The following is an 18,808-nucleotide window of genomic DNA, read 5'->3' as shown; positions in this document are numbered from 1 at the left end:
ATTGTATAACTCACTACTTTCTGGTTTTATTCCTCTTACCTCCTTATGCTTTCTTTTGGTTTACTTTATTGTTTTATTTATAACTTTTAAAATCATAAATTCTTTGGTTGTCATTTTCTATTTTATTGATAGAAATATTTAAAGCTAAGGATTCACAATCCTCCAATGTTGAGAAAAGCTACAGGGTTTTATAATAAGAATCTCATATTCTCATGATCTGGATTTTACAATTAATATTTTATTGTATTTGCTTTATCACATACCCAGCCCTCTATCCAACACTTCTTCAATCCATTTTATTTTTTCATGCATTTAAAAATAAGCAATAGATAATAGTACAGCCTGTCCCCCAAATACTTTAGCATGCATGTTATGAACCAGAATTCGATGTTTGTTTACCTTTTATTTTTTTTGAGGTAAAGTTTCCAAACAATGTTATAGATATTTCTCACTGTCTCTTGCTATTTATTGAATATTGAAGTGGAAAAACTGGGAGCATTTTTCTCCACCTTATAACTGAGTTAATGTGGCTCACTGACTCCAGAGTATTCTTTCTTTGTCTTTAAAATTCAAGACTTTCCCAGATATTATCATTGTTTATCTTCTTGTATCTCTTTTTTTTCTGGTACATAACATCTTTCAATGGGTAAATTCAGCCATCTCTCAAGTTTTCTTAGATCTTATTCTCCATATGCGTTCTGGTCCGTTGCCTTTGTTTTATTGAATGTGGACTCCAATTACATGATTGCTACAACTTCCTATCCTTTTTTTATAAGTATCTTTAATCATGAATCCTTTTAAACTCTTTATTCCGTATTGTTTGCCTCTCTTGTTGTCCATTATTTCTCTTACTGAACATCCTACAGTGTCTGTTCTCCCATTTGTTCAAAGGTGGAAGGTTTTCATTTTTCAAACATTTCTTTGTATTTCTTACTGAGTTCTGCCGGTTCTTGTTTCATCATCTATAGTTTTATCATCCGTTACCTGGCATTCTGTGTCTCTGTTTTGTAGTATTCCTTTGTAGGCATGTTTGTTTCACTATTGTTTTTAAATTCATGAAATGAAGTCTGGTCACTGGAAAAAAAAAAAAAAAAGCCTGCTTCCCTTTAATACTTTTCTAGTGAGTGTTCTTTATCTACCAGTGAATTTTGCTGCCCTTCTCCACTTTTTTCGCCACAGTATATTTGCGTCAATGCTGTACTTACTCCTTTTTTACTATTCATCTTTAAATCATTTGGATTCTTCTTGGCTAGATATTTGCGGGCGTTTCCGAGTAGGGGCGCTAGGCAGTCCTCAAAGTCTGGTAGAACATCTCACATCTCTCTGGATCCCTAAGGATCCAGAAACAGGAGTAAACCCTGAAATAGTAATGTTAAAGATAATTAGGCATGAAGGAAAAGAGGGAAAAAAAAAAGTTTTTCCTAAATACATTTACACATGGTAGATTTAATAACGGTGTGCTGCTTTTGCTGTTGGTCATAAATATGTCTTTAGTTAACATACAAATAAAGGAAAGTTTTTTACTTTAGGCTGCCTGGGGTCTTTTTGTGCACATCTAACCCTGTCATTTGCTCCTAGTAGGTGTGCAGTGTTTGTACAATTGAATTATTGGGTAGAATGAATTATAATAGAAGAAAAAGAGAAAAAGTAAAACTGAAGCTCTTTCTTTTTACTGTGGAGATGATCCTTATCAGCAGTGGGTGAGGAGTCCTTCTTTATTAAGATGCCACTGCAGGGATGCCTGGGTGGCTCAGTCGTTAAGCATCTGCCTTCAGCTCAGATCATGATCCCCGGGTCCTGGGATCGAGTCCCACATAGGGCTCCCTGATTAGCAGGAAGTCTGCTTCTCCCTCTCCCTCTGCTGCTCTCTCTTCTTGTGCTCTCTGTCAAATAAATAAATAAATAAATAAGTAAAATCTTAAAAGAAAAAAAAAATGATCCCACTCCAGACCATTTGTATAATTTAATGAAAAAGACAGAGATCTTATCCTCCAGCTAGTTGACAAAAGACATGAAATAACACTGGATCGTTTCTAACATCAGACCTTAGGTTCTTTATATTTTATAATCCCCTCTTTTTAAAAATTTTTTAAAAATTATTTAAGTATTTTGGAGAGAGAGAGAGCACGAGCAGGGGTAGGGGCAGAGGGAGAGGGAGACAACCAGACTCCCTGCTGAGCAGGCAGCAGACATGGGGTGGATCCCAGGACCCTGAAATCATAACCTGAACTGAAACTAAGAGTCAAAGTCTCAACCGACTGAGCCACCCAGGCGCTCCTAGTATCCCCTTTTATGACCTACAATCAACTTAATAGAATGGACAGAGTTTGCTCTCAGTTCCATAAACACTTAATGTTTATTATTTTTCAACAATTAATTGTGTGTTTATGCTAAAGGACACATTTTGCAAACAAATTTAGTTTTTGATTAAAAAATTCAGTTGAGGAAAGGAAATTCATGGGAATCTCTTTATTCTGCCCCTCATTCCATTGTTATTTGATCCTTTAATGGTGGTGATATGTTTTCAATGTTTGAGTTGGAATTTTAGTATATGAATTTTTAAATATAGGAGTAAATCCTAAAGAAATTTTCTTCTTTAAAATAAAGAAGTCTTATCTTTGCAGTATGTTTTCATTTGCTTTATTTGAGGATAGGGAACACGAGTGAATAACCAGTCACCAGCTGTTTTTAGCTTTTCCAAGGTTCAGAATCATACCTGGGGTGTGAAGAAACAGAGCAGTCTCTTGGTCTGCAGATGAGATGATTACTGAAGCTATCGCATGCTGGCACTGAGCATCTCCAGTTAGAACATGTATTGATGCAAAGAATAAACAGCCGTACTGGGAAGGCTAGGGTGATCAAAATCTCTCTGCCTCATGGATGAGGGGGTGTCAGACGTCTCTTTCTTAAGAGAACTGCGTTTGTGGACTGAGGGAGTGTGCTTTTTGTATTTATATGATAGATTTGAGATTCTGGGATGTGTGTGTATTTAATTTTATGATAAGAAGTGGTCTGATAAGAAAAAGCCTTCTCATTATGTTAAAGGCAACACCTGTTTTGCTGGGGAAGGGCAGGAAGGTACAGATGGACCATGTGGCTAATTCAGCTAAGTGGCCAAATCAATGCTCAGTGGCATATTTGAAAGCAACCAGTTTGAAAGTAGAAACTGACTTGTCTATTTAAAAAAGGATGGGGGGTGGTGGTGGCAAGAAAAGACATCTTTGGAAATTAAATCTGCTTAATATGGCTTAAAAGCATTAAAGATAATAAAATAACAATGCTGTTTCCACAGACTAACTCTCTTGCTCAACCAACACCAAAGCATCATTCAATTTTCCAGATGCAGGGACTAGTTTTCAAAAGATGGATTCATGTTACTCTGGAAAGCTCCCAAACAAATAATGTCTCTTTATTGGAAGCAAATGAAGAAAAAAGAGGATCTGTGGGGGAGTGAGAGCTACATAATTGTATTAAAGCATAAACTTAGCAGTTCAGATAGGGATCCGTGAGAGAAATCGTTGCCCCGGGTTTAAGCAGAGAGAAGCTGCAATCAGAACCACTCGATAGGGTAGCTTTGCTAGTGATTGAGAAGATGATGGGGATCAACGCAGAGCCCCAACTCAAGAATTCAGCCAGGATTGGATTTAAGCTAGTTTTGTTGTACTTTGGGCACCTGGAAGACCTTGGAGGTTGGTTGTCTGGCAGGGGAAGTAGGAGGGGGACTTGGTGAGTTTCTAACAGTTCTGGCTCTGGGGTCCCGCATTCTTGCATGAAGTATGACTCTGCTCTTTAACAGTGGTATGGCTTTGGACAAGCAACCTGATCTCTCTGATTTTTTTTTCTCATCTGTAAAAAGGGCTAAAACTAGTATTGATTTCAGACGATTGTGAGGTGAGATTAAAAATGCTAATATGTACAAAACATCTGGCCAGATGCCAAGCATATAGTTAGCATACATAAATGTAAGTTACTATAATATTATATTGCTAAAATAGTAATAACAATGATAATGGTAATCCCAGGATTTAAGTTTTAGATTCTTCCTGATTTAAAATGTCTTTCTACTACACAATTTTCTCTTGCATATTCATTAATTATTCCATCAGTTTAGTCTTTGGAAAACTTTCCCTACATCTCAGTCCCCTGAATAGGACCTATACCAAAGAACTTGTATTGAAAGCATGCATTTATTCATCTCTCATTCATTCATTCAATGACCATTTATTGAGAAGCTACTTGTGTGATAGACCCCATTTGGAGACAGATATACATATAATGGTGAAAAAGGCAGATTCTTTAATTGTAGGAATTTATGACATGGTAGGTGATGCACATAGTAAAGCAGACCAGTGGGACCAAGTTCTGGGGATTTGGGCAATGGCTTTCTGGGAGAAATATGTAAATTAAAACCTGAAAGATAAGCAAAAATTACTCAGTTGAAGTAGAGACATGAATGGATAAGAACAGAGAACTATTCCAGGAAGGAAGAGAAGTATGTTTAAGGCAATAATGTGGGAAAGAGAATGAGGCACTGCCCCATGTGACTGGATAAGGGGTAGGATGAGAGGAGTGTCCAGAGATAAGAAGAGGATTAGAGTTAGATATAAAGGGCTTTGTTAAACATATTCACAGAATATTCATTTTACCCTGAGGGTAATGAGAATGGAAAAGAGAATTCTAACATTTCAGTGAAAGCTGATCTACATTTTTTTCATACCATATTTTAGTTATTCCATTGTTTCTTTACAAGTCTAAGACATGGAAAAGGGCAACTCTCTCCCCCTTTTCGTAGCCAAGAAAACAGTGTTAGAATCATGTCCTCCCAGGTGACTGCCAAGTTCCATTTTATAAGACAACCTGATGACAAAAAGCATCTCTTCCCTTACTTCCCAATACACACTTATTTCTCCAAATTTAATTGATGGGATATTGATGCTGAGATATTGTTCAAGGAGAAAAATTTATAGAATAGGGCAAATCCTTTAGGAATATAGGTGACCTGATATGGGCCCCTATAGCTCTCGAATCATTTGATTCCATGGAGCTCAACATGCCTTGGCCTGCCCTCTCCATTTGGAAGCTCGGTCTGGGTCTGTTCTTGAAACCCATTGAGGAAACCATGTGAGGTTATCTCCATTACTCCCTCAAATCTTCCTCCCTTGGCACAAGGAAACAGTTAAAATGAGTGGGAATTTGAAAAAGGTCCAAGTGCAGCAGTGCATTGATCACACATATCAGAGAGAGTCCAAAAGCAGTGAGAGCAAGCAATATTTAATCCAGAGATTCATGACTCTCATCAGCCTCAGGTGACTGTACGTGTGTGCATACATATGCAAGTGAGCTATAACAAACATTAAAAATAGAACTTTACCAGCTTGGAATTTTTCCAGCAATCAATTTTCCTCATTTTCTTCACCTTCTTAATGATTCCTTTCTCCCTTGGTTTTTTATCCTCATGAAAAGCCAATGAATTCATGAACAAGGATAAAATTCTCACAACCTGAGAGAGAGAATGAATAGGAAATAATTGTTAGGGAGGCAACTTTTTTTTCTTCTTTAAATGACAAGCTTTTGGTATGAAAGATGCTACACTAGTTACCTAGAAAGCAGAGAACAGGGCTTTGCTTCTAGATATAATAGATAATTTTTGTAACCATATACGCTGTCGTTTACTTTTAGAAAATTATTTTTATTTTGAAATGATTTTAAATTGCAGAAGACCTACAAAAATAGTGCCCATCGCCTTCATGCAGTATACACTTATGCTAACAGCTAATGTAACCAAGTAATTAATTTTGGTACAATACTATTAACCAAAATACAAAGCTTATTTAGGTTTTACTAGTTTTTCCAGCAATGTCTTTTTATGTCCCAGGATTTCACATTGCATTTAGTTTTATGTTTCCTTAGTCATTTCCAGTCTGTAACAGTTCCTCTGTCTTCCCTAGTCTTTCACAACCTTGACACATTGGAAGTGTACTTGCCAATTATATTGTAGAATGTTGGGCAGTTTGAATTTGTCTGATATTTTCTCTTATTATATTGATGTTAGACATTATTGGGAAGAATACAGAAGAGGTGAGGTGCCCTACTCCAGGCACATATTAGGGGGACATTGTATCAGAATGTGTTATTGCTGATGTTAACCTTGACCACTTGGCTAACATCCATTGCCTGGCTGGCTGCCTGGACTTTCCACTGTAAACATTTTCTCTTTTGAAATTACTAACTAGTTTTTAGAGGATACTTTGGGATTATGCAGATATTCTGTTTCTGTTTAAACTTTTACTCACCAATTTAAGCGTCCATGGATGGCCCTTGTCTACTGTGATGTTTTAATGGTGATCTTCTATTTCTCTCATTCTTTTTACATGCATTAGTTGGAATTCTTCTGTAAGGAAGAGTTATCACTTCTCCTTCATGAATTTATTTATTCAGTATGCTCATGTACATTTTTGTTACTTGGATTATGACCCAGTATTATTTTATTTATTTTGTTGCTTGATTGTTTGAATTTTGGTAATTGGCAGGATTTCCAGATTGGCCCCTGTGGCATTTCCATATACTATCATTTGGGTTTTTATTGTTCTTTTGTTTTGTTTTGTTTTTGAGCCCTTGGGCACTTCCTTACTTTCTGGCACCACAAGATACTCAAGACCCCTGGTGTATATTCCTCTCCCCAGCCTAGAAACCAACCAGTTGTCCAAGACGCCTGGTTCCTTTAATTGGAGAATGTTAACTTAGAGGGCCTGAGTGTTAGGTGTGGTTATTGCTGTTGAAGTCTCACTCTTTCTAGGTTCTCTCAGTGGATAGAGCTAGAAAAAGCGTGTATGCGTACTAACTCATGCATACATACAGATCTATAGTTGTTTATCTCTTCCGTATTGATACCTTCAACTTAGTCCAGCACTGTAGGGTTCATTCTAGTCCTCCCTCTTCCTTATTTTTAACTACTTTCTATGACAGTAAGAAACTTGACTCTCATTACTTACAATGCATATATTTATTTGTTCAACCTTATACACAAATAGTGTTTCAGAATTTCTAACCAGTGCTCCTTTCCTAAACAGATTTACTAGCTAGAGTATAGTACTTGTGTATAAAACTTTCTGTCTTTAGCCTAATAGTACTACCTTCCCAAAACATTATTTCCCCAAGTTACTTAGGCCAACTACTATTGTCTCCAAACCCTTCGGTGTGGTTATGTCATTCATTTGAAATTCATTTAAATTTATTTGCCACACGCTGTGTTCCATCTTTCCTGCCACATCCTGATTTGTTATTATTTTTTACACTTATGTAAAGTATGGTAGTTTTGGGTTTAACTTTGTAAGAAACCTCCAAACTGTTTCCAAAATGACTTTCCCATTTCATCTTCCTACCAACAATATATGAGAATTCTAGTTGCTCTACATCATTGCCTAAACTTGGTATTGCATTTGTTGTTGTTTGTTTGTTTGTTTTAGCCATTCTAGTAAGTGTTGTATAGGTCAGAGTTCACTTTTTTTTTGGACATGCAATTATTTAATCACCATTTGTTGAAAAGACTATCTTTACTCCATAATTGCCTTTACAACTTGGTTAAAAGTCACTCGGTTCTATATGTGTGGGTTTGTTTGTGGTTGTCTGTTCTATTCATTGATCTTTGTGTCTATTATTCACTGGTACTATGTAGTCTTAATTTATTGTGGCATAGAGAAGTATAGGAAGCACTTATCTGCATCATCCCAACCCCCAGTCTGGAGCACCTGAATGCCAAGATCCCCTCAGAGGGAATTCACCCCATGGGACAAGGCAGACAGGAGGATCCCATAAATCCTTGTCACCTTCCTGGACATCTGCAGCCTTTGCTACTGAGGACCCCTGTAGTCTTCACTGATGCTGAACTCAATAGATAGAGCCACCTGGAGTCCCTACCACTTCATTTCCTTCCTGGAGCTGGAGGTGTTCCTGTGCTGAGATCTGCTCCAAATGGCCCAAGTTGTTGCTGTGCCCTGCACTTCTTGATTGGGGTACCACAGTGGCTACCATCTACAGAATTTGAGTTGCCATTGTCCTACACCCTGCCTCCTGAGTCCTAATGACCCTCCACCACTGAGATTATGAAGCTGATGCTCTGTACCCTGCCCCGTCCTGAGTTATAGATGTGACCCACCATCACCAGAGCTGTGCTGCTGCTGCTCTACGCACTGTCCTCTGGGGCCTGAGTTGGGACTTAGACCTGCCATCCCCAGGGGGTTATGCTGCTGCTGTGACACACTTCCTGTGCCCAAGCTAGTATACTCCCTATCATCCCTGGGCCCATACTCATTGCTGCCTCCTGCCTCCTCACCACTCTCATTTCATCATGATGAGCCATAGAGACCCAGATCCTAGTTCTTTGGGTGATCTAGACCCAGATCCTACACACATGCCTACACCTCAGACATTGGTACCTATGCTACAGTAAATGTGCTGTGCCCCAAGCCCCAGATGTCATAGTAATTCCATGTGACCCTGAGCCCAGGACCCTGGCTCCACTGCCAGGCACTGCATTCTTTTAAGTTTATCTAGCTCTCCCCTTTCCCAATACACATGCATACACATACCTCATGCTTTGTTAAGAATGTCCTCAGATAGGTCCTTAATTTATCCCCATCTGTCAGTGCTAGGGAAATGCCTCTCTCTGGATTTCTCTGCTTGAGTCTCACACAGATGGCCTCACGTCTTCTAGAAGTGAAGTAGCTCTATTGTTTTATCCCTTGCAACATCCTCAGAGAGAACCAAAGGTGCCGGTCTACCATTCTAGTACCATAATTTGCAGAAACTTAGTCTTAGCAACATGACCTGTTAATTGTGCCCTCAAATATCCAAGTTTGGATCTGAGGCTGGAAAAGTTCTACTCTATGCACAATAAAAGGAAGAATAATGTAGACAATGATAAGAATCTCCCATTGATGTAGGTTAGTCAAGTTTATACAAAGATAATTTGGTTTGTGGGTATGTGCAATTCTTTTCTTTTAATTCTCTTAGCTATTCTATATCTCTCTAATAGTTTTTGTTTTGTTTCTAATAGTTTTTGTTTGCTTATTATCAAGAAATGGACACAGAGCCACTTCAATTTATAAGTTAAAAAAATAAATTATGAATATTTTCCTATATAGTGGTAGCACATTACCTGTGATGTACCATATGCATGATTGTGGCCTTAGCAATGTATGAGAAAGCAAAGTTGAAAACTTCTGAACTAGTGAAAATAAGGGCCGTATGCACCCTAATGTTCATAGTAGCAATGTCCACAATAACCAAAATGTGGAAAAGCCAAGATGCCCTTCAACAGATGAATGGATAAAGATGTGGTCCATATACACAATGGAATATTACTCAACCATCAGAAAGGATCAGTACCCAAATTTGGCATCAACTTGGATGGGACTGGAGGAGATTATGCTAACTGAAATAAGTCAAGCAGAGAAAGTCAATTATCATATGGTTTCAGTTATTTGTGAACATAAGGAATAGCATGGAGGACATTAAGAGAAGAGAAAAATGAAGGGGGAGAAATCAGAGTGGGAGATGAACCATGAGAGACTATGGACTCTGGGAAACAAAAGGAGAGTTTCAGAAGGGAGGGGATGGGGATGGGTGAGCCTGATGATGGGTATTAAGGAGGGCACGGATTGTATGAAGCACTGGGTGTTATACTCAAACAATGAATCATGGAACACTACATCAAAAACTAATGATGTACTGAATAGTGACTAACATAACACAATTAAAGAAAAAAAGAAAACTTCTGAACTAGTTTAACTCTTCATCTGAGTTTTGAGACCCTCTTACATTTCTGCCAAGTAATTATTCATCCTCTGCTTGCATACCTCCAGTGACAAGGGCTCTCACTTCATCCTGAGGGAACTCCAATTCTCAATAAGCTTAGTGCAGCTGAAGCTGAAATCTATCTCTCTGAAATTTTTCTCCATTTTATTCTATATTTTTAGGCTAGGTAGAAAATATCGGTGAAGAGGTCATGGCACAGGGCAGACTTTTGGCTCTTTCCCTGAGGTCTTAGCCAAACCTCTGATGTACCACTGGACTTGGTCTGCTTTTGTTTTTTGTTTTGTTTTAATGGGGAATTTTGTTTGATGATTTAAGCTGATTAGCATTCTAAAGCAGAGATGAAAGAGGACATTTCGGAGCACATCCAACCAAGAGTTGTATTTGAAGCTAATCTACTGGGAGAACTTAGATGTGTGAAAAGCACAGAGCAGATGACCTTTGCCCTCTCTAGACATCACTGAATACCAGTCTTACCCAAAGGAGCAGTAGAGTCTAAGAAAAAAGTTCATCTTTATGGAAATGCATTTGGATCCATAGCATGAGGGCAAACAAACAAAATTATTTTCTAGTGTTCAAGAATCCAGATTTTAGAAAGAGACTGCCGGGGTTTGAATCAAAGCTCTGCCGTTACTAGTCATGTGATTTTATTTTATTATTATTTTTTTAAGATTTATTTAACAGAGAGAGAGATCACAAGCAGACAGAGAGGCAGGCAGAGAGAGACGGGGAAGCAGACTCCCCGCTGAGCAGAGAGCCCGACATGGGGCTCGATCCCAGGACCCTGAGACCATGACCTGAGCTGAAGGCAGAGGCTTAACCCACTGAGCCACCCAGGCGTCCCACTAGTCATGTGATTTTAGACAAATACTTTGATCTCTAAACATCAGCCTCTTCATCTGTACACTAGGAATCCTAATAGCACTATATCATAAGATTATTATGACAGTTAAATGTGGTAAATTACATAATGGATCATTATGGGAAATTATTATTTGTATTTAAAAATTTACATTAAATTTTAGAAAGGTAATTTTGGTAAAAATTTCATAGATAAGCTGACTCACTTTTTTTCCAAAATTAAAGTTTATCTAAATTGGAAATCAAATTCATTTAAATGGTCTCCCTCTTCTCTTTTTGTTCCCCATTGACTCATGTCAAAATAGATAGCTTTGCCAATCTCATCTGGACAGCTCTTTTCAAAGAATGTCGCCAACTGTGGAAATACTGTATTTAAAACCTAAAGGTTTAGGGTTTAGGGGTGCCTGCGTGTCTTAGTCGGTTGAGCATCTGACTCTTGCTCAGGTCAGGTCATGATCTCATGGGTCGTGAGATCGAGCTCTCTGTGGGCTCTGGGCTCAGCGAGAAGTGTAATAGAAGATTCTCTCCCTATGATCCTCCCCCCCTACTCACACCTGCATGTTCTCTCTCTCAATCTCTCTGTCTAAAATAAATAAATAAATAAATAAATAAATAAATAAATAATCTTAAAAAAAAAAAAAACCAAACAACACAAAAGTAAGGTCTTAATAATGAGTACCCTCATGAGACTACTGGTTTTAACTTTCTCTACATAGGAATTTAGATCATTGAACTTTTCCTCTCTAATGTCATATACATAATATAAAAAATATTTTTATTCAACTGTTTGGATTGGGAATTCTGTGTAGACATAGCCAACATTGTTGCTGGAGGGAAAATATGAAGAGGGCAAAGTGAGAAAAATCACAGCCTGGGGATAAAAGAAGAATAAAGGGAAAAAACAATTGTGCTCTTTATGAAGAGCATTGAGACCAACATTTGAGCTACCTCCAATGTTTATTGTGATCTGGGGGCCAATGAAATACATGTTCTTTGACAGTGTCTTCCAAATTTTAACTGATAGACCAAAGTGGTGTCTTATTGTTTGATATAACTAAAGTTGAACAAAGTATTTCTTTTATTGTGGACTTTCTGTTCATATCTCTTCTGACCATTTTCTGTTGGGTTGTGCATTATTTATATTAGATTGTTTTTATTGTTTTCTTTTTGTGTTGTTTGTTAAGCTTATTCTTGGGGGTTTATAAAAACTCTTCACATGTCAAGAAAATGATGCCTTTTACATGAAGAAATGTTTGTGTTTCATATTGTCAAATTAAGGGCATGACATCATTTAAAAACATGAATCAGGAAAGCATCAATAGTTCTGGAAAATGATTACGTGTGTGTGTGTGTGTGTGTGTGTGTGTGCAATTTTATTTTATTCAATTTAATTGTAATACGAGCATGAAATATCAGCAAATTAGCACTTATTCTTATTTAAAAGAAAGCAAAGAAAAAACTTTTTGTTCGATTTCGTTCACATTTTTTTCCATTTTTTATTTTTATTACTGTTTCTTTTAGAAAAGCATCCTTTCTTATGAACCTTTATCAACAAAGATATTTGATACATATTGTGCCACTTTTATTCTGAGGTTCAGTAAGAGTTTTATTCATATATTTTAGTTTTAAAAACATGTCAAGATTGGGTAAGAATTCTGTTAAGAATACCACAGTGTTTATTTTCTCTATTTTTCCTTCCAGATACAGTGTGGGGCAACAATAGTATTTTGCTTAAGGAAGCTCACTGCATACAATTGCTCCCAAGGTACTGTGTTGTGCCCTTACACTGTTTGGATATATCTGAGTATAATTTCTTGTTTCTCTTATTTTTACCAGTAGTGCTTGGCACTATCTTAAACTTTGGGTGTTCAATAATAGATATTAAGTAGTGGAATTAACTAAGCCAATTGATGCATTATTAATACTTGTCATTATTAATAATAGTAGTGGAAGTAGTAACTAGAGCTATGGTTTTTAGTATTTCTTTCCTAGATTATAGGAAAAGAGGAAGATACGATCAGTTTTCTAATCTGTAAAATAGGAACACAAATAGCATTTTCCCTATGAGAAAATGGTGTCCTTTTCCCATTCCCAGTAAAATATACAGGGCTCAGCAATGCTCAAATCACTCCCCAAATTTGCTAAGTTAAGTCCTTTTTTTTTTAAACTTTTTTTTTAAAGATTTTATTTATTTATTTGACAGACAGAGATCACAAGTAGGCAGAGAAGCAGGCAGAGAGAGAGGAGGAAGCAGGCTTTCTGCTGAGCAGAGTGCTCCATTCGGGGCTCGATCCCAGGACCTGGGATCATGACCCGAGCCGAAGGCAGAGGCTTTAACCCACTGAGTCACCCAGGCGCCCCAATTAAGTCCTTTTCTAAGAAAATGACCCAAACAGAGGGAGGAAAACAACTGTAAGCTATCCAGTATTGTGTGTGTACTGAGGAGATTAATTACCAGGAGTTTGAATCTGTATTTGACCAAGAGAGAAATGCGATTCTTTCTGAGTTGAGCACATAGGCATTTAGAGACTTTTATCGTCAGTGCTTCAGGAAGAGTTTCCCCTCCATTGTCATGGTTTATTATTGGATTATATGATTTTCATTTTTTCCATCCCCGGACTTACCACTTTAAATGCTCCATCCTTTGCAATCAAATGCATTTCTTAAGCTTCATTTAAAAGCAACAATAGTGATGTTCTATGGAATGGAAAAAGAAAAGGAGGGAAAAAATTGAGAAGAGATCTAATTTACCAGAACACATCTTAAGGAATGAGAAGAAGAGAAACCTGTCTCTTGGAACTCTCATGCTCCAGTACAGGGCCAATTGTAGGTTCACAGGGCTGTGGGTTTTAGAGGCAGATTTCTGAGAAACGGGTTTTGTTGGAAAGGGGAGCCACAGAGCCACAGGCCTATTGCAAAAGTGTTTGGGGGCCCTGTTGACCTAACAGCTACTAAAACACTTCCAAGGATAAGAAATGCTAGAAATAATAAACAAATATCACCAACCTCCTCAGGTTAGGAGCAAGATTTGGAAGTGAAGCGTGAAGATGGTGTAGAGCTAAGACCCTGGACAGAAAAAATCAAGTTCTTTTATAAAGCCTTGTTTGCTACATCTGCCTCTTGGTTCTTGTCTGTCCATGCAGAAGGGAGAGCACTTAGTGAGGAGTCTGAAGAACCCGGAGTTCATATCCACACTTTAATCTCGAGTTATTTTCTCTATGAATCCACAGCCTTGAGGGTCCTCTTATGATGGCCTGCAGCCTATGATCCTACCTTATAAGTACAAGGACAAAGATCACGGTATTAAATATAAGCAAATCCTTTCTAAGCAAGTTAAGCTATTTTTTTTCCCAAGATTTTATTTATTTATTTGACAGAGAGAGAGAGAGAGAGCACAAGCTGGGGGAGTGGCAGAGGGAGAGAGAGAAAAGCAGACTCCCTCCTGATCAGGGAGCCCCATGCCTGGCCTTGATCCCGGGACTCCAGGATCATGACCTGATCCAAAGGGAGACGCTTAACTGACTGAGCCACCCAGGTACCCCAAGTTAAGCTATTTTGATGAATACATCTTTGTGTGAAGTCCTGGACTTTTTGATCATAAAACTATTAATGTTATCACTCTCCCAGCTGCCTCCACCTCCCACCAACCCACCCATTTCCCATACATTTTTAAATTGTTTTAGAACTAGCCTGGGATATGCTGAATGGAAGTATAAAAAGGTTGCCAGACTAACTCTTGTATCTTATGATTTTAGAGCTGATTAGGCCCTCGGGGATTTTCTGGTTCAATTTCCTCATTTTAGGAAAGAGCAGCAACATGCGTTTTACCCAAAGATCAGAAATTGCCACTGCCACACCTAGAGCCTTCAGACCCCACCATCGCAGTACAGTTGGCCTGACCGCTAACATGGGGTTCACCTCCTTGCCCGAGAACTTTCCTTTTGCCCCTGAAGCCCACTCTGTCCACCCAAACGACAGGCCAGAAATGCCTGGGGAATTACTGCTCCATACTCCAGCAGTCTTTTGCCAGTGATAGACATCCATAAATAAGTACCCCAGTTTCTTCACCATCAGCCCCCCACCTTGCCTATTAAATAATTCTGAGGCCTGTGTTCATGTCTATACTCACCCCAGGGCTCCCAGCTCATTATGTTCTACTTGCTCACAACGGTAACTTATATTATAATTTAATATAATTAACTTATAATTATATAATAACATTTGTTATAGGTGGTAACTATAACATATTATATATTATAGGTGATTATATATGTACAAATATACTACTATATATGTATAATATATACATACATATACATACATATATATGTGTGTGTGTGTGTGTGTGTGTATAGTATAATAGCCCCCATACACATACACACACATATATATGTGTGTGTGTGTGTGTGTGTGTGTGTGTATACATATATATAGTAGTATAATAGCCCCACTTATACTGGCATCCTTCCTTTTTCAGGTTACTTCCCCATTAGTCTACCCCTGCTTCCTAGATTGCCTTCCAAAATCTATCATTTGCACTCAGATCCCAATCTCAGGTTTGGCTTCTGGAGGACTGCAAAGATAAACCTTCAAAGATGCATCTTGCACCTACTTCTACTTTTTTTCTAGCACATGGTTTCCTAATGATTTGTTTTTTGTAGCTGTGACTCTTACCAGTTAGTAGATTTGCTGATGACTGTCAATTGCTTTTCAACTTTGCTTTCTTATGCATAATTAAACTGAACTTGCAAGACTTCCTCACTGGTTACTCTAGAGCTGGGAGGAAGTGCCCAGGGCTCCGGGCTCTTGTGGTTCTCTTCATGCAACAGCATCATTCATGCCTTCTCTTGTGGACCTTTACTGTTTCTGCCCACCTAGCATGCATTCTACCTTGGCCAATTTCAGTCCTCAAGGATAGGGCTTCAGATCCATGTAGTTCTTACCTCTGACCATAGTGATTTGCTCAGAGATCCAAATTGATGGAGCTGCTGGGAAAGAGGCTTGTTCTTTCCCTCTTCCTTCTCCTTCCTTCTTGCCTTCCTTTCCGCCTCCCTTCTTTGATTTCTCTCCCTTTCTCCCTTCCTTCCCTCTCTCTTCCTTCCTTCCTCCCTTCCTCTCTCTCCCCTTCCTTCCTTTTCCTTCCTTCCTTCCCCTCCCCTCCCCTTCCCTTCTCCTTCCTTCCTACCTTCCTTCCTCCCTTCCTTTCTTCTCTCTCTCTCTTTCTTATTACTAGAGTTGCTAGAGCTTATAGGAGTATAAGCCTGAAGTTTCTGGTAAACAGCTGACTATGGTAAAATCAATAGGGGGGAGAGTAGAATGAATGTTTAGAGGGGGTGGTGGGAGGAGCTGAATCCTAAACACACTTAGTTTTTGCATACAGATGTGTCTACAGATCTTGAACTTTCAGCTATGTAAGTTAGCATATTACCATTTTTGCTTAAGTCAGTTGAGTTGAGTTTCTTAGAGTCAAGTACAAGTTTTGCTAAATTACCCACTTTGTAGCAGACCCTGTGCAGGTACTAGCGGTACGGATACACAAACTATCACTTTCCACACAGAATTTGCATATTAAAGGGTGATTTGAAGAGTAATATTATAACACTGTGCTTTTAATCTTCTTGGCTTCCTTTCTTGGAGCCACCATGTTTCTTCTTTTCTTGACTTTCTGAAGAGACAAAGAAGCTGGTTTATTTTCCTCTCAATATCCTCAGTCACACAAAACTCCTTTCTAGTACTTTTTTTAAGAGGCCAGCATATCCTGGTTGTTTGTTCCACATGATGAATGTCCCCATTGCTTATTAACCTCCAAAATAGGCAGCCCCCACCATTAGGGCTTATAGTCTATATGAGACAACATAAAAACAAGACATATTCTCCCCCATGCACATTTCAAATGAAATGTAACGGAAGAGAAATAAATAAAAATGAGAAAAAAATGACTTAAATGGTTTATGTTGGAAAATGTTATATGGGCAATAATGGTGCTTATATGGGCTTTGGGCAGAGACTTTGATAATGAAGGTTAAATGAGGGAATGTTGCAAAAAATGTTCACTGTTCATAAAAATAAATCTCTGGTATGGACCAAAATGAAATAAACAGAGTTGCAGGCGCCGGGAGCAGCTGGGGTGACCTCAGCCTCAGGTTGGTAATAGCCAGACTCACCGCAACCACACACTCTCACCTCAGCAGGATTCACTTAGCTCTCCATCACAGGCACTTGGAGTTCCGCAGCCTCGAGGGTGGCTCTTCAGCTGTCTCAGTGGAAAACAAAGGCCTTGTCGTCTCAGGCATTTTTCCAACTTGCATCCTGGCAGGGTTTCCAGGAACCCTGCCTTTCTAGGTTAAGTATCAGTCCAGGAGTTTCAGATGCAAATGTCCACGGGGGCAGCAGGTTGTGAAGGAGTGAAATGGACTTGGAGAGGATAGTGGCAAATTGGAGAAAACATGCCCCATTTGAAAGGATCACCACTACTACCACTACTCAGCTCCAGCTGACGGGGGCAATGCTGCCGCTTGGTGGGGTCAGACCTTTCTATTTTTCAAGGGTGAGCTAGAAATCTGAATTTTATATGGATTTTTCTGATTTTTAAGGGTGGGCAATCCATTTCTGTTGAATATATATATTTTTTATATTATTATACATATTATTATATATATATATATATTTGTAGTGGGGTAGGGGGGAAGGCAAAATAATACATGTTTATAGGACAGAACTGGCTGAGCAGCATCCAATTTCAGTCCCTCACTAAGTGAATACTGCGATTATAAATATCATTGTTTGGTTTCATTGATTGTTGCTGCAGAACTGTCAGTAAAGGTCCTCCATACTGTGTAGTCCTGGAGGTAAGAGTTTGTATTAGAAACAACCATTCATTAGCATGTACTATGTGCTGGGCATTTTGCTATGAGCTTTACAGGGATTATTTCATTCTATTCCCCCTACATTCCTAAAAGGGAAGCACTGGTGTTAGCCTACCTTATAGAAGGGGAAACTGAGGTTTCCAGAAATGAAGTAGTTGACCACAGTCATCATACAGGATATCCTGTGTACACCATTTTACATCTTCTTGACCTTGCCACTGAAACCAGCCAAGGCTACCACTTTACTTCATGCTCTTCTCTCTGATTTCCTTTGGTTGTCTGGGGATGTTAACACATCATGGGATGACCCTCCACCAATGGGGGCAGAATTAAGTAGATAAAGGCTTTTGTCTCCAGCTGACAGTTTTTTTTTTAAAATTAATTTAATTTAATTTGTGTGTCTGTGTGTGTGTTCCACAATTCATTGTTTATGCACCACACCCAGTGCTCCATGCAATACGTGCCCTTCATAACACCCACCATCAGGCTCACCAAACACCCCACACCCCTGCCCTCCAAAACCCTCAGTTTGTTTCTCAGAGTCCACCATCTCTCATGATTTGTCTCCCGCTCCAATTTCCCTCAACTCACTTCTCCTTCCCTTCTCCCAATGTCCTCCGTGTTATTTCTTATGCTCCACAAGTAAGCAAAACCATATAATTGACTGTCTCTGCTTGACTTATTTCACTCAGCATATCTCCTCCGGTCCCGTTCATGTTGATACAAAAGTTGGGTATTCATCTTTTCTGATGGAGGCATAATACTCCATTGTATATATGGACCATATCTTCTTTATCCATTCATCTGTTGAAGGGCATCCTGGTTCTTTCCACAGTTTGGCGACTGTGGCCATTACTGCTATGAAAATTGGGATACAGATGGGCCTTCTGTTCATTACATCTGTATTTTTGGGGTAAATACCCAGTAGTGCAATTGCAGGGTCATAGGGAAGCTCTATTTTTAATTTCTTAACCCACTGAGCCACCCAGGTGCCCCTATTTTTAATTTCTTAAGAATTCTCCACACTGTTTTCCAAAGTGGCTGCATCAACTTGCATTCCCACCAACAGTGTAAGAAGGTTCCCATTTCTCCACATCCTCTCCAACCCTTGTTGTTTACTATCTTGTTGATTTTGGCCATTCTAACTGGTGTAAGGTGGTATCTCAATGTGGTTTTGATTTGAATCTCCCTGATGGCTAATGATGATGAATGGCTAATGATGGTTAGCCATTTGTATGTTGTCTTTGGAGAAGTATCTGTTCATGTCT

Source organism: Meles meles, chromosome 3 (genome assembly GCF_922984935.1).
Source record: "Meles meles chromosome 3, mMelMel3.1 paternal haplotype, whole genome shotgun sequence".
NCBI classification, from domain to species: Eukaryota; Metazoa; Chordata; class Mammalia; order Carnivora; family Mustelidae; genus Meles; species Meles meles.
The sequence above is the reverse complement of the archived record's forward strand: the minus strand, read 5'-3'. Positions refer to the sequence as shown.